Source organism: Lepus europaeus, chromosome 9 (assembly GCF_033115175.1).
Source record: "Lepus europaeus isolate LE1 chromosome 9, mLepTim1.pri, whole genome shotgun sequence".
Taxonomy (NCBI): Eukaryota; Metazoa; Chordata; class Mammalia; order Lagomorpha; family Leporidae; genus Lepus; species Lepus europaeus.
In genome coordinates, this window is record NC_084835.1 from 111,170,104 (window position 1) to 111,187,893 (window position 17,790).

Sequence of the window (17,790 nt, forward strand, 5' to 3'; positions counted from 1 at the left end):
GAGACATCTTGTATTGTGGATACCCAATTCTTTATCAGACACGTTATTTATAAACATTTTATCAAAGCTCATGGCTTACATTTTCATTTGGATAATTGAAGTCTTTAAAAATCAGAGGTTTTGGTGCTGGCACTGTGGCATAGTGGGTAAAGCCTCTGCCCACAGTGCTGGCATCCCATATGGGCACCTGTTTGAGTCCCAGCTGCCCCACTTCTGATCTAGCTCTCTGCTATGGCCTGGGAAAGCAGTAAAAGATGGCCCAAGTCCTTGGGCCCCTACACCCGCGTGGGAGACCTGGAGGAAGCTCCTGGCTCCTGGCTTCAGATCAGTGCAGCTCTGGCCGTTGCACCAATTGAAGAGTGAACCAGCAATGGAAGATCTCTTTCTCTGTCTCTCCTTCTCTCTCTGTGTAATTCTGACTTTCAAGTAAATAAATAAATCTTTAAAAAAAATTAGAGGTTTTTTAGTTTTGATGACATCACATTTATTATTTCTTTTGTTGATGCATGGTACGTTTGTTGTATCTATGGCCTCTTTGCCTAATCCAAGGTTACAAAGATTATATTGCATGTTTTCTCTAGAAGTGTTACAGTACTAAATTTAACATTTGGGTTGATTCTCTTGGAGTCCATAAACTCCAAATTTCCCCAAATTTTAGGTCTTCCGTAATTTATTTATGCATCATTTTGTCATTTTCAGTGTATATTTCTCCCACAGGTTTGGTTATATTTATCCCTGAGTATATCCTATTATTATGCTATTACAATGTTGCTTCTTAATTTAGATTTCCAATGATCTAATGCTAATATGTAGAAATATAATTTGTTTTTGTATTTCAATCTTGTATGCTGCAAAATCTGTTCTAGTTGCTTTCTTGTAAATTTTGTGTCTGTTAATAAATACAATTTTTCTTCTTCCTTTCCTATCTGGATCCTTTTCGTTTCTTTTTCTTTAGCTTGGACTGGTTGGTATTGTCTTCTAAGGTAATTTCACTATTGCCAGACAACTTATTTTTTTTTTTTTTTTTGACAATCAGAGTGCATAGTGAGAGAGACGGAGAAAAAGGTCTTCCTTTTTGCCGTTGGTTCACCCTCCAATGGCCACCGCGGCCGGTGCGCTGCGGCCGGCGCACCGCACTGATCCGATGGCAGGAGCCAGGTGCTTCTCCTGGTCTCCCATGGGGTGCAGGGCCCAAGCACTTGGGCCATCCTCCACTGCACTCCCGGGACACAGCAGAGAGCTGGACTGGAAGAGGAGAAACAGGGACAGAATCCGGCACCCCGACCGGGACTAGAACCCGGTGTGCTGGCACCGCAGGCGGAGGATTAGCCTATTGAGCTGCGGCGCCTGCCCAGACAACATATTTTTAATGACTTCTATTCTTTCATAACATTGAACTTTATTTTTATTCCCCTTAAATATGATCTCCCAGGAAATATTACATGAGCAATTAAAATAACGAGTGTTCTGGTATTTGGGGGGTGTAGTGTTTTATAATTTTCCAGTTGAGGTGGGGAGTGGTATTGGCTAGGCCTTCTGTATAACGGAGGCTGTGTGTGCTGGTTCTACCAGAAGTGTAGACTGTTGAAATCAAGGGGCCAAATCCTCAGTGTGAGCTTCCAAGCCTGACTGCAGGCCGCTAAAAGGCTTTGCCTGGTAGCCCAGGGTCGGGGAGTTGCCGTCTCTGCGGACATGGCGCCGTGCTGTGTTGCAGCCACTGGAGGGCGACGCGGGCGGACCCAGCGCCCGGGCCAGCCGCGCCCTCACACACACCTGCACTCCTCGACCACAACCAACACTCAGAGGCCTCTATCGGGGGTGCAGGCGGCGCTGTCCAGGGCCTGTGCAGAGACCTCCTTATCAGGGGTCATAAGGACACCCTTCCCCGTACGTCTCCACCCCGTAACCCAGCAGAGGCCTTCGGCTTGGAGCTCCTTGGCAGGGCACAGTTCCCTGACCCGCGACGCCTTGCCTGGCGTGGCTCCCAGAGGCCGAGTATCAGCACGGGATCCTCGACAGCTCTTGCTGCTCCCTGCGGGGTCCGCGAGTGAAGTCCGGACTGAGTCCGGCCGGCCGTGCTGGCTGGGGTTACTGCGGCTCACGCTCGGACCCTGGCGCGCACGGCCGCGGCGGACCCCGGGGACCGGGGGGACCAGGCGCCTCCACGTGGAGGGAGAACACGGTGTCGGACGCGGGGAGCCCTGGCCGCGGCCCCGGTGCCTGAGGAGGAAGAAGGCGAGACGGGCGCGGACAGCGGGCGGCTGCGCTCCCCCGGCCCCGGGCGGCCGGGACCCCCAGGCCCGCGCCCCGCGGCCCACAGAGCTCCGCGCCACGCTGTTCACCAGATTTCTAGGCGTTTCTAGTCGCTCTTGCGGGTTATCACGCTCACCTAAACCTCATCCAGCCAGGCCGGTCAGGTCGCGACACAATCCGAGATCGCAATGAAGTAATTCCCCGGCGGCGGGGGAAACGCGGACACAGCCGGAAAGCAGAGATTGCGGCAAAAGCGACGTAAAGACGACCTGGAGCGCCCTCTGCTGGGCCATTGAGGCAGCGCAGTCCCAGACAGCTTTGGATTTAGGGGGATCTCAAAGGGGATTTCGGGGGCTCCCGGACAAGGTGGGGATGGGGCGTAGAGCAGAGGCCACGGACACGCCCCAAGAGTCTGTATGGAGGCGACACCTACAACGAACTCTAGTGCCATCCGTGCCATCCTTGTTAGGGAGTCTGGAGGTGCGTGCAAGAGGCCTGCCAATTTTCCCTGGAATTCCAGGGTTTCAGAAATGGTCCAGATTAGCCCAGGTCACTTGGTGGATTTGGATTCATAAGATCTTGGAGCAGGCTGAAATGTATAGCTCCTTTGAGAGGGAATTACTGGCCTGTTACTGGGCCTTGGTAGATATATGAGCATACTGCTCATGTCCATGAAATAGTTTTATGACCTCAGTTCACAGTCAGGCTGGGACGCCTCGGGAGTCCTGTCTAGTGAGTGGAAGTGCTGATACAGAAGCAGGTGAACCCAGCCTATCTGGGCCCTCACAACGCCATGGGAGTATCTCAGGAGTGCCCCTCTGCCTGTCAGGTCAGACCTAGGACCCAAGAAGCTACTTCTTGCATTGTTCCAACAGGGGTCCAGATATAAAGACCTTTTGGATTACAAGTTTTTATTTCACTGAAGGTACCTCCTGGTGAATTTCTACTATGTTGGAATAGGTGTATCTGTCATCCAAGCTGAGAAATACCTGTCACTTAATGAGCACAGTAAAGTATGTTTAGTATAACAGGAAAAGCTTCAGGCCGTGTAGATGTTTGTCCAGGTCACCAAACAAAGGAGCCACTAGCAAAGGATCCCTGCTATATTTTTACAGATTTATGGGCTGCAGTTAACAGTCTAAACATTTAACTGGGCTACTCGCAGGCCTTGTTCGGAGAAATAAAACAAGCCCCTCTGTGGAGATGAAATATCTGGATAAAAGTCTATTATAATCTTAATAATTTATTCATTAGAGTTGTGCATGCTCACTGAAGATTTTCCCTATGTCAAATAAGAGAATGAACAGACCAAAGCAGTGAACAGACTGTGCATGTCAGCCATATAGGGAGAATGAATTGTCTTCTTACCTAAAGAAAACAAACAGAAACTCATTGCCCCTGCATCTGCTAGAAGCAAGCCCATGAGAATTCAGACACCATGCAAGTCCACTCTAGCATGCTGGGCACTCACAATGCCAGAGCACATGAAAGAGCTGTCCCAGCTGCCAGACCTTGGAAAAGGCTAAAGACACTATGCAGAGACAGAGCCATCCAGCCACCAGGGCAGAGTGTCCTTTGTAGGTTGCTTACCTTTGATCCTTCCTTCCATTCAGAGGGTTCTGCAGAATCCTGACTGCAATCATGCCTTCAGTGGATTTGAACTGATTATCTCCAGGTGTTCCAATGGCTTGGGCCACACTATACAGCTCTTGGAGACCATGTTTAGTATATTTGGTTCCCATTCTGGTTACTTGAGCAAACTGCATGGCTCCACAACCCAACGTACACATCAGTGGACCCAATTATGGGATAAACAATGGACAATCCATTGTTTGTATCACTCACAAGCTACAGCAGTGACTGTATATTAATAGCCAATTAAAGAATAGGCTTAAGTGGCCGATGGAAGCAGACAAGATAATCTCACTCTGGATTTTTGATTTTTGTATTTCTGAGAAAACTCTTTATTTCACTTTCATTTTTGAAAGATATTTTCAAGTGTACAGAATTTTAGGCTGACAGTTTCTTTTCATTCAACATTTTTAAAGATTTATTTATTTATTTGAAAGTCAGAGTTACGGAGAGAGAAGGAGAGGAAGAGAGAGAGAGAGAGAGAGAGAGAGAGAGAGAGAGAGGGAGAAAGTTCTTCCATCTGCTGGTTCACTCCTCAAATGGCTGCAATGGCTGGAGCTGTGCTGGTCCGAAGCCAGGAGCCAGGAACTTCTTCCCAGTCTCCCACACAAGTGCAGGGGCCTAAGGACTTGGGCCATCTTCTACTGCTTTCCCAGGCCATAGCAGAGAGCTGGATTGGAAGTGGAGCAGCTGTGAGTCAAACCAGCGCCCAGAGGGGATGTTGGCATTACAAGCGGCAGCTTTATCTGCTACGCCACTGCACTGGCCCCTCATTCAACATCTTAAAGATGTCTACCCACCATATTCTCACTTGTATTGTTTCTAAAGAGAAAAAGGCTATCATCTTTATCTTTATTCCTCCACACTAAACTGAATTGTTTTTGATTGCTTTTTGTTGTTGTTGTTGTTATTTGACAGGTAGAGTTATAGACAGTGAGAGTGAGAGAGAGAGACAGAGAAAGGTCTTCCCTCCATTGATTCATTCCCCAAATGAACGCTACGGCCAGCGCTGTGCTGATCTGAAGCCAGGAGCCAGATGCTTTTTCCTGGTCTCCCATGAGGGTGCAGGGGCCGAGGCCACTTGGGCCATCCTCCACTGCCCTCCCGGGCCACAGCAGAGAGCTGGACTGAAAGAGGAACATCCGGGACTAGAACCCGGCACCCATATGGGATGCCAGCACCGCAGATGGAGGATTAACCAAGTGAGCCATGGCGCCGGCCCCTTGATTGCTTTTTAAGATTCTTTCCTTATGAATATATTTGAGAAATAATTTGATTAAGATATGCCAAAGAGCAGATTTTATATTAAATTCCTTGTGCCTGGAGTTTGTTGAGATTCTTAGACACTTCATAATTTTTATAGAATTCAGGAAACTTACAGCAATTATTTCTTCAAATATTTATTTTGTTTCATTTATTCTTCCAAGACTCCAGTTACACACATATCAAGCTTCCAAAAAATATCTCAGTGACTGCTTTTCTCATTTTTAAATGATTTTCTCTTCTGTGCTTTCATTTGAATTGTTTCTATTTCTTTTTTCAATTTATTTATTTGAAACACAGAGCTACAGAGAAAGAAAGAAAGACAGAGACAGAGAAAGCTTGCATCTGCAGGTTCACTCCCCAAATGGCCACAGTGGCTGGACCAATCCGAAGCCAGGAACCGGGAGCAAGGAACCAGAAGCTTCTGAGTCTTTCGTTTGGGTGGCAAGGGCTCAAGGACTTGGGCCATCCTCCTCTGCTTTCCCAGGTGCATTGTCAGGGAGCTGATAATGGAGCAGCCAGGACTGCAACTGACACCCACATGGGATGATGGCACCGCAGGTGGCAGCTTTACCTGCTATGCCACAGCTCTGACCCAGATAGTTTCTATTTCTATACGTTCATCTGATCTTTTCTTCTGCAGTGTCTAACCTTTCTTTAATCAGATTAAATATATTTTCATTACATACATTGTAGCTTTCATTTCAGAGGTTTAGTTTCAGTCTTTAAAAATATCCAACTTTCTACTTAACTTTTTGACTGCATTTTATAATAACTGTTTAAACATTCTGTTTACTAATTCTATCATGTGTGTCAGGTTCAATTGATTAATTATCCTCCTGATGGGCCATATTTTCCTGCTTCTTTGCATGATTGGTAATCTGTGACTGGATGCCCGGGATCATTAATTCACTTTTGAGATTGTGACTGTTTTTGTTTTCCTATAAATATTACTGAGCTTTGTTCTAGGAAACTTATTTGGAAACAGCCTTATTTTCTTGGTTCCTGTTTTCCAGTTTTGTTAGGTTGGACCACTGCTGAGTCCACACTTGGGCTAACTATTCCTGACTATTGAATCAAGACCATTCCATGCACTGTATCCAATACCCTGTGAATGGTGAGATTTTTCCATTCTGGCTGAGGGGAATAGACTGAGAAGCTGCCTGCTGATGCCAACCTAAGAGTGTGACTGCTTCCTCAACAGTGAGACACCCAGGATCTCATCTCCCCCACGGTTGACACCTCCCTTTCACCTTGGTGGTAAAAACAGCTTGGTGGAACCCATACACATGTGAACCTAATTACAAATGGTCTGGGAAGTTTAGTTTTTAGCATTCCATCCTCCACTGTTCAGGAAGGCATACCAGAATGGTTGTAATATACGGTGGGAGTTGCCAAATTACTTTGGAAGCTATAACTAATTACATAATGGTAGGTGTTATTAATCCTGGAAATGTATAATGCACTATAGAGATGATGAAGTCTATCAGAAATTTTGTGTTAAGAATTGCTTTATAAAGTTCAATAATAATACAACAAAGAGCCCAAATTAAAAATGGGAAAGGTTATGTGACTACAAATTTCTCCAAAACAAAAATGCAAAAGACCAGTGAAGACATAAAAAGATGGACAACATCATTAGTCATTAGGGAAATGCAGATTAAAACCACAGTGCGATACCACACCCACAGGATGGCTATAACAATAGACAATAGTAAGTATGTGGAGGAACTAGAATCCTCACAGATCACTAGTGTGAGTGAAAGATGGTGCAGCTGTGAGGAAAACAGTTTGGTGGTTCCTCAAAAAGTTAACACAGAGTCCTTGTTTTTTTCTTATTTTTATTTCAAAGATTCATTTATTTATTTGGAAGTCAGAGTTACACAGAGAGAGAAGGAGAGGCGGGGCGGGGTGGGGGGGGAAGGTCTTCCATCTACTGTTTCATTCCCAAACTGGCTGCAATGGCTGGAGCTGTGCCAATCTGAAGCCAGGAATCAGAAGCTTCCTCCGGGTCTCCCACATGGGTGCAGGAGGCCAAGCACTTGGGCCATCTTCCAAGCTTTCCTAGTCCATAGCAGAGAGCTGGATCAGAAGTGGAGCAGGCCTGACTCGAACTGGCACCCACAGGGTATGCTGGCACTGCAGGCAGTGGCCTTACCAGCTAAGCCACAACTCTGGCCCCACACAGAGTTCTTAGTGATCTAACAATTCCACCACTATGAATGTACCCAAGAGGAATGAAAATAAGTCTGTATAAAATTATTCATAACTGTTTGTAGTAGCAATGTTACAAATAGACCTAAAGTGGAAACTACCCAGATGTCCATCAGTTGGTTAAAGAACAAACCAAATGTAGCATGTATGCACACAATTAAATATTACCCAGCCTCAAAAAATAATGAAATCTGATTCATGTTAAGACATGAATGGACTTTGATTTTTTTAAATTTTTTTTTTTATTTGACAGGTAGAGCTATAGACAGTGAGAGAGAGAGACAGAGAGAAAGATCTTCCTTCCGTTGGTTCACTCCCCAAATGGCCACAATGGCCAGCACTGCGCCGATCTGAAGCTAGGAGCCAGGTGCTTCTTCCTGGTCTCCCATGAGGGTGCAGGGCCCAAGGACTTGGGCCATCCTCCACTGCCCTCCCAGGCCACAGCAGAGAGCTGGACTGAAAGAGGAGCAACTGGGACTAGAACCAGTGCCTATATAGGATTCCGGTGCCACAGGTGGAAGATTAACGAAGTGAGCCACGGCACTGGCCCATGAATGGACTTTGAAAACACTGTACATCTGCTTTAAGGATTGCACTTCCTTACATTTTGTTCCTTATCCATTTGCTTGCCTGCCCCTGATCGAGACCCTAATGAAAAGACATTCTGTCTAGTTTGGAAAAGGTACAGTGGGTGTGATCATGAGAGATGGAGCTTTTAGGAAAACTTTTTTCTGTATCAGGGAGAAAAGCATTTGGTGTGTTCTCTTCCTCTGGACATCATGGTGACAACATGAAGTATTTCTCATGGTGAAGACCCTTGAAACCAGCCTGAGGGTGAAGTTATTAAAATAACAACGAGCGGTATGGGATTCTAATTAATCAAGCACTGCTGAATCATCCATCCTGAAGGGAGCTCTGTTTTTGACTCCATGAGAGGACATAATAGATGTGCTGAGCCAATGTGGGTCTGAACACAGGGACAGTCTCCAAGTGTTTCTTGCCATGTGCAGCCTGATGAGAGGGCTGCTTGCACATCAACACCACCACTTAGAGAAAAGAGCTTAGGTACCAGGAGTTAAGATGCCTAGCTCTGCATCTGGTCATATACAACAAGACTGTGTTGGATCATGAAATGGAGGGTTGGTGCAGCATTAAAAAATGTACTATTTTAACTGAGTGAACAGCTGAAACAGAAAGAAGTAGTCATTAAATCCTTTAAATAGATGCAGAAAAGGTATTTGTTAAGCTTTAGCAAGTATTCATGAAAGAAATTTTTCGTAAACCAAATATGGAGGGAAATTCTATCATTTTTATTCAATAATAAACCATAGAGTTTAGCCAGAACAATTAACACACACACAAAAAAACTGTTCCCAGGTTATATTATTATATGCTTATATTGAAGTTATGAAAAAAATCATTAGAATCACTTCAGAATTTTAGTACGGTAGATGAAAGCCAGCACTGGTGTGTGTTACAGCTTAGAATATGGTCAGATGCTTGAGTTCTGATTCCAGTCTGGTCCTTAAAAACGTGGGTGAATTAATGAACCCTCCCAGTAATTCTGTTTAATACTCTGAAAAATGGTTATGCTAACAAGAACTACTTCATAGAGTCATTGAAAAGGAAAGAATTGGAGTAGTATCTGGCATAGTAGTACACAGCATACAATTGGTAATTATCATTGGTATTCAAGAGTCAATAGAATTTTTATGCATCTAAAAAAGCAATAGTTAGAAAAAAATTCTAGAAACAATAATTATCAAAGGATAAATAAAGTTATTGTTAAAATGTTTTTTGAATTTTATTAAAGATGACCAAAATAAATAGAAATATTTCATGTCATGAATAAGAAGACATTGAGCTGAAAATTTGTTAGTTCCTCTCAGCCTATCCTATTGATACAGTGTAATTTAATACAAATTCCAACAATACTTTTAGTGAAACTTGGCAGATGCAAAAGCCCAAAAATAACCAAGACATTTTCTAAAGAAAAAGATCAGGCTTTACCAGATATGAAAAATTATTATAGCTGGCGCTGAGGCTCAATAGGCTAATCCTCTGCCTGCGGCACTGCTACACCGAGTTCTAGTCCAGGTCGGAGCGCCGGATTCTGTCCCAGTTGCTCCTCTTCCAGTCCAGCTTTCTGCTGTGGCCCGGGAGTGCAGTGGAGGATGGCCCAAGTGCCTGGGCCCTGCACCTGCATGGGAGACCAGGAGAAGCACCTGGCTCCTGGCTTTGGATCAGTGCGGTGCGCCGGTCGCAGCGTACCAACAAAAGTGGCCATTGTGGGGTGAACCAACGGAAAAGGAAGACCTTTCTCTCTGTCTCTCTCTCTCTCTCACTGTCCACTCTGCCTGTCCAAAAAAAAAAAAAAAAAAAAAAAAAACAAAACAAAACAAAAAACAAAAAAAAAAACCCAAAACAAAAAAAAACCTTATTATAAAACTCTAACACTAGTGTGGTATGTACACAGGAACAGACAGCAAGCTCAGCAGCACAGAATAAAGAGCCCAGAGCACAGTCATTCATGTAGGGGAATGTGAAACAGGATAGAACCGGCATGAGACCAGTTGGGAAATGACCACTGGGGATGGTGTTCAGGGACTACTGATTTTCTTTACACTTATAAATGAAATCCATTTTTGACAATTAATGACTTTTTAAAAAGTAAATTTTAGAAAGTTTTATAAGAACATATAGCAGAATGTTTTATGAGATTATTAAGGGGAATCGTGTTTTTTTTAAAGATTTATTTATTTATTTGAAAGAGCTACACAGAGAGAGGAGAGGCAAAGAGAGAGAGAGAGAGAGAAAAAAAGAGAGAGAGAGGTCTTCCATCCACTGGTTCACTCCCCAGATGGCCGCGACGGCTGGAGCTGTGCCGTTCCGAAGCCAGGAGCCAGGAGCCTTCTCTAGGTCTCCCACATGAGTGCAGGGGCCCAAGGACTTGGGCCATCTTCTACTGCTTTCCCAGACATAGCAGAGAGCTGGATCAGAAGTGGAGCAGCCGGGTCTATGGGATGCTGGCGCTTCAGGCCTGGGCGTTAACCAGCTGTGTGACAGAGCCAGCCCTGGGGGAATAGTTCTTTAAAAACATACATACAAAGCAAAGAATAGAGGCAAACAAAAAGTCAAATACATTAAAATAAATTTATTTTAAACTACATTTAAAATACATTATAAAATTATGAAACCGAACTATAAAGTTCAACACATTAAATCATAAAAAGATAAATATCCAAAATGTAAAACATTACCATGAAAATATCTGTAAAAAAAAAGGAAAGTGGTACATTAGAAAAATAAACAAAAGCTTTAACAGCTACTTAGAAGAAAAAAAGTCAATGAACTTAAGATATCTTAATAATAAAAGAAAGGTAATCAAAACAGAAATTAGTTATTATTGTCTCTAGATTAAATAACTATACCAAATCTTGACAAAGATCAATAACAACTCTAACACATGGCTGGTGGGAACAGACATTGGTGAAAAATGCTCTGTCATTACTTAGTAAAGTTAAGATATTTCACTCCCACTTAGAAACCCTGGAGGAACTCTGCATATTTGCCCAAGAGACATGCAAAGTCGTGCTCACAGAGATATTCTTCATTCCAAGATGAAAAGATGTAAGGAAAAGTTAGAACAATGAATCATTATAAAGGATAAGCGATGTTGCCCTCCTACAGGAGAATCAAAGCCGTGAGTTTGCTCTGCTCTGGGGAACTCCTCGCACTGTCAGCATGTTCATATGCTACTTCTGTCTTCTGGGACTTGTGCAGCCTTGGTACAATTCCACATATTAGGAAAAATTAATGAATCATAGGTCCCTACATGAAACATAATGCAGAGCGAACATAACAAGTATAAATTGTATTGGTGTAAATTTCAACAATAGATAGATGATTATGCGGCTTAAAGACACATGCATGTGGTAGTGCTATAGAGAAAACACAAAGTAATTCTTGTAAAATGTCTACAAGATAGCTGTAAAACCAGGGGCAAGAAAAAAGAATATGATGAGTTAGGTTCTTAGAAACTTCAAAACTGTGATATTATTATTCTTAAACTGGGTAAGGGGGCCGGTGCTGTGGCGCAGTGGGTTAACGCCCTGGCCTGAAGCACGGGCATCCCATATGGGCGCTGGTTCGAAACCCAGCTACTCCACTTCCTGTCCAGCTCTCTGCTATGGCCTGGGAAAGCAGTAGAAGATAGCCCAAGTCCTTGGGCCCCTGCACCCACGTGGGAGACCCAGAAGAAGCTCCTGGCTCCCTACTTCGAATCGGCGCTGCTCCAGCCGTTGCGGACATTTGGGGAGTGAACCAGCAGATGGAAGACCTCTCTCTCTCTCTGCCTCTCCTCTCTCTGTGTGGCTGTGACTTTCAAATAAATAAATAAATAAATCTTCAAAAAAAAAAATTGGGTAAGGAGGTTGGTGTTCATTCACTTTACTACCAATTTTTACAAATACACATATGCATACCCATTGTTGTGTAAGCATTGTGCATGGTGCAGTAAAAAGAAGCTTAATGAAAGAATGGAGAAATGTGGCATAATATGTTTGCTGAGAACTAAAATCAACTGAGAAAATTAAGGCACATTATGTAAATTTAACAATCAAACAGACAGAATCTTTTAGGAAAGATTTTGTAACAGACAGAAATCTTTTAAGTTGGAAATGATAACAGTATTTTACCAAATGTGATTTCAGTTAGCACATCTCAAATAAAGTGACACAGAATGTGAATGTAAAATGATAGGCAAAGTTATATCAGGGTAATTTAAACAAAAAGCAGATGTCAAGCTATTAATATCAGAAAAAGTAGACTTTAAAAATAAGATTAAATGAAAAAGAAGACATGCTGTCATTTGATATAGGAAATGGTGTACTACACAGTGAGAATAATAAATACACTTTGCCTTTTCCAATACTGGACAGATGGACACAGAGAAATAACAAAAATTAATGAAAAACTGAATATTATATTCTATTTCACATTAAGTCCCATGTTTGTCTGTCTTCCATACTTCTGAAATTAAGATATGTCTTGTTGTAATTGTTATGCATGCATGTATTTAATCATGTGTGTCTTCATTATTGCAATTCATTCAAGTTATTGTTGGTTTTGTATTTGTTGAGTAGAGTTGTCATAAGTTTTTAAGATTGCAGTATTATTGGAAGTTGACAAAAAATGTGAATATTTAAAACTATTTAAAGGAACAGTGAAGTGGAATTTGATATTAAAGGCAAATAATTACGTTTGGAGGAATGAGATTTTCTCTTTTCTTGCAGGGCAATCAGCAGAATTATCGGACTTAAGAAAGGCAGACACCCCAGACACCAACTAAGCTGGAGTATTACCTCTCAAACACATGTGAAATCATGTCAGCATCAATACTAGCATAAAAAGTATCAACAGAGGCCATGGTGTTGTTTGGTAAAGTTTAGAAGTGTGCAGTAATGTCCATGTACCAAATTTTTGGATGAAACAATAAGAAATATTGGGTTGAAAAAATAAACATGTGATTTTAAAAGACACACACTGTATGTGTTTAAGAATCAGACTTGTTGGGTCAACAACAGGAGCCACTGTGCACTTGCTCCTCATGTGGGATCTCTGTCCTTAATGTGCTGTACATTGTGATTTAATGCTATAACTAGTACTCAAACAGTATGTTTCACTTTGTGTTTCTATGTGGGAGCAAACTGTTGAAATCTTTATACTAAATTGATCTTCTGTATATAAAGAGAATTGAAAATGAATCTTGATGCAAATGGAAGGGGAGAGGGAGCGGGAGAGGGGAGGGTTGCGGGTGGGAGGGAAGTTATGGGAGGGGGAAGCCATTGTAATCCATAAGCTGTACACTGGAAATTTATATTCATTGAATAAAAGTTAAAAAAAAAAAAAAGAATCAGACTTGGGCTGGCGCCCTGGCTCACTAGGCTAATCCTCCGCCTGTGGCGCCGGCACACCGTGTTCTAGTCCCGGTTGGGGCGCCGGATTCTGTCCCAGTTGCCCCTCTTCCAGTCCAGCTCTCTGCTGTGGCCTGGGAAGGCAGTGGAGGACGGCCCAAGTCCTTGGACCCTGCACCTGCATGGGAGACCAGGAGGAAGCACCTGGCTCCTGGCTTCAGATCGGCACGGTGCGCTGGCCGTGGCGGCCATTGTGTGTGTGGGGGATGAACCAACGGTAAAAAGGAAGACCTTTCTCTCTGTCTCTCTCTCTCACTGTCCACTCTGCCTGTCAAAAAAATAAAATAAAAAAAGAATCACACTCGAAATTTGTTTTTATGTTATAACTGATTTTGCAAATATTTAGTTCTATATGAACATGAATACTATATAATTAAATATGTATCTAAACACATCTAAAAGAACTCTACATGCTTGTAAAATAAAATTCAAGTGATAGAAAATACAATAACATAATTTTATTGCAAGAACTTTCAGTGATATAGGAGTCGAGGTCATTTAAAAGTGATGAATTATGATACAATTATTTGAATATTTGTTCTCTTCCTATCTCATTGTCTGGAATGCATTCTCATTGATCAAGTGCTCTGAATTGATCAACCTCTGTTTTCCATTCTTAAATTCAGAGACTTTTCTTCCTAGCACTCCTATTGATTTTTTTACAATGATGTTTTAAATTTCATGAACACTCTTTCTATAGCCTTTTGACCATTACTTTTACATTTCTGCCTTTCTGTGTGCATGCATGTGTACTAACTTCTGAAATTAACTGAAAATACTAATTAAAATTTTTAACATTTTTGTCTGAAATTCTTCCTCCAGAGTTAATTCCTCTGAAAGTTAGCCTGAGTCTTTATACTGCAAACTGAAGATTTTCTTCACTGTCTCTTCTATGTTTTGATAGTCTATTAACATCTCATAGATTTATTTATTTGCAATAAACATTAATGTGCAGACAGCTTTTTTGTTTGCCAATTTAATTTCCTTTGGGTAAATTCCAAGAAGTGGTATGGCTGGGTTGTATGGTAGGGTTATATTCAGGTTTCTAAGGAATCTTCAGACTGACTTCCATAGTGGCTTAACCAGTTTGCATTCCCACCAACAGTGGCTTAGTGTCCCCTTTTCCCCACATCCTCTCCAGCATCTATTGTTGGTAGATTTCTGAATGTGAGCCATTCTAACCGGGGTGAGGTGAAACCTCATTGTGGTTTTGATTTGCATTTCCCTGATTGCTAGTGATCTCTTTTTTTTTTTGGACAGGCAGAGTGGACAGTGAGAGAGAGAGACAGAGAGAAAGGTCTTCCTTTGTGCCGTTGGTTCACCCTCCAATGGCCGCCACGGTAGGCGCGCTGCTGCCGGCGCATCGCGCTGATCCAATGGCAGGAGCCAGGTGCTTCTCCTGGTCTCCCATGGGGTGCAGGGCCCAAGGACTTGGGCCATCCTCCACTGCACTCCCTGGCCACAGCAGAGAGCTGGCCTGGAAGAGGGGCAACTGGGACAGGATCGGTGCCCCGACCGGGACTAGAACCCGGTGTGCCGGCGCCTTAAGGCGGAGGATTAACCTATTGAGCCGCGGCGCCGGCGCTAGTGATCTTGAACATTTTTTCATGTGTCTGTTGGCCATTTGGATTTCCTCTTTTGAAAAATGTCTATTGAGGTCCTTGGCCCATCTGTTAAGTGGGTTGTTTGTTTTGATGTTGTGGAGTTTCTTGATTTCCTTGTAGATTCTGATTATCAACCCTTAATCTGTTGCTGCAAATATTTTTTCCCATTCAGTCGGTTGCCTCTTCACTTTCCTGACTGTTTCTTTTGAAGAACAGAAGCAGCTCAATTCACAATAGCTAAGACCTGGAACCAACCAAATGCCCATCAACAGTAGACTGGAAAAGAAATTATGGGACATGTACTCTATAGAATACTATACAGCAGTCAAAAACAATGAAATCCAGTCATTTGCAACAAGATGGAGCAATCTGGAAAACATTATGCTGAGTGAAATAAGCCAGTCCCAAAGGGACAAATATCATATGTTCTCCCTGATTGGTGACAACTAACTGAGCACCAAAGGAGAAACCTGTTGAAGTGAATTGGACACTATGAGAAACAGTGACTTGATCAGCTCTTGTCCTGACTGTTGATGTACAATGCAATACTTTATCCATTATAGTATTTTTTGTTCTAATACTATTGTTTGAACTCTGTAATTAATACACAATTATTCTTAGGTGTTTAAATTTTAACTGAAAAGTGATCCTTCTTAAATATAAGAGTGGGAAAAAGAGAGGGCGGAGATATACAATTTGGGACATGCTCAATTGGACTTGCCCCAAATGGTGGAGTTAGAAATGTGCCAGGGGATTCCAATACAATCCCAGCAAGGTGGCATGTACCAATGCCATCTCACTAGTCAAAGTGATCAACTTCAGTTCACAATTGATCATAATGATAGGACTAAGAGTCAAAGGGATCACACAAACAAAACTAGTGTCTGCTAATACTAATTGATAGAATCAAAAAGGGAGAGAACGATCCAACACGGGAAGTGGGATACACAGCAGACTCATAGAATGGCAGATGTCCTAAACAGCACTCTGGCCTAAGAATCAGCCCTTAAGGCATTCGGATCTGGCTGAAGAGTCCATGAGAGTATTTTAGGCATGGAAAGCCAAGACACTCTGGAAAAACAAAAAAAAAAAAAAAAAAAAGACCTAAATGAAAGATCTCTGTTAGTGAGATCCCAGTGGAAAGAACAGGGCCATCAAAGAAGGAGGTACCTTTCTCTGAAGGGAGGAGAGAACTTCCACTTTGACTATGACCCTGTCAGAATAAGTCGGCGAACCCTAAAGGCTTCCATAGCCCTGGCAACTCATGACTAGAGCCTAGGGAGATTACTGATGCCATGAACAGGAGTGTCAAATTGTTAAGTCAACAACAGGAGTCACTGTGTACTTACGTCTCATGTGGGATCTGTGCTTAATGTGTTGTCCAATGTGAAGTAATGCTATAACTAGTACTGAAACAGTATTTTTACACTTTGTGTTTATGTGTGGGTGCAAACTGATGAAATCCTTACTTAGTATATACTGAATCGATCTTCGGTATATAAAGATTATTGAAAATGAAAAAAAAAACACTTGGTTTTAAATTGGACATTGCATAGAAAATTAATCAATTTTTTAAAAAATATCATGTAGGATCTCTGTCCTTAATGTGCTGTGCATTGTGATTTAATGCTATAACCAGTACTCCAACAGTATTTTTCATTTTGTGTTGCTATGTGGGTGCAAACTGTTGAAATCTTTACTTAATATATACTAAACTGATCTTCTGTACATAAAGAAAATTGAAAATGAATCTTGATGTGAATGGAAGGGGAGTGGGAAAGGGGAGGGTTGCGGGTGGGAGGGAAGTTATCGGGGGGGGGGGGGGAGAAGCCATTGTAAGCCATAAGCTGTACTTTGGAAATTTATATTCATTAAATAAAAGTTTAAAAAAAATATTTATTTATTTGAAAGGCTGAGTTACAGAGAGAAAAATATATAAATATATGTACAATATATATGCACACATATATCTCTACCTATCTCTATTTATATATATAAATATATAGATATATATCTATCTAGATAATTATCTATCTATGTATCTATGTATCTATGTATCTATCTATACAGAGAGATCTTTTATCTGCTGATTCAGTCTCCAAATGGCAGAGGCTAGACTAGGCTGAAGCCAAGAGCCTGGAACTCCATCTGGGTCTTCCACATTTGTGGCAGGGCCCAAATGCTTGAACCATTTTCTGTTCCTTTCCCAGGTGCACTAGCAGGGAACTGGATTGGAAGTGGAGCATCAGGGACTTAAATTCATCCAGGATGCCCGTTTCACAGGCAGAAGCTTAACCAGCTGCTCCACAATGCGAGCCCCTATAATGGTAATTTTGATTACTGACGTATGCAGCTGGCTCATGTCATCTCTTCTGTTCTGTAAGTAGGACAATTTCACAGTATGCCTCTCGCAAAAACTGTGGCTAATTGAGTCTTCTGCTTTTTGTGAGCAAGTGTGTCAACCTGCATTCAGTGCAGGCAGAAGAGCCTGGTAAACAAGCTACATTTTTCATGCCCCAGGTCCTGTCTGCCTGTCTTAACACAGTCAAATTGCAGAGTACGATGAGTTCTGCCACTGGGCTCTAACCACATTACCTAAAGATTCTTTTCTTTCAAGGCAGATTTTAAAAATTCCTTCACAAAGAAGTTCTCAGTTTTATTGTTTTCATTTAGGGAACAGTTCTGAATTGCTGTCATTTTACCATGAGGAAGATGGAAGCCCTGGAGCCACACAGAGCCAGTGGAGCTCCATCTACTTTCTGTCCTCTCTACCAGATTCTGATGACTCTTGACCTGTTGGGGACTCTGGTTCCCACCCGTACTCTGACGTTCTCCTTCATGTGTCTTGA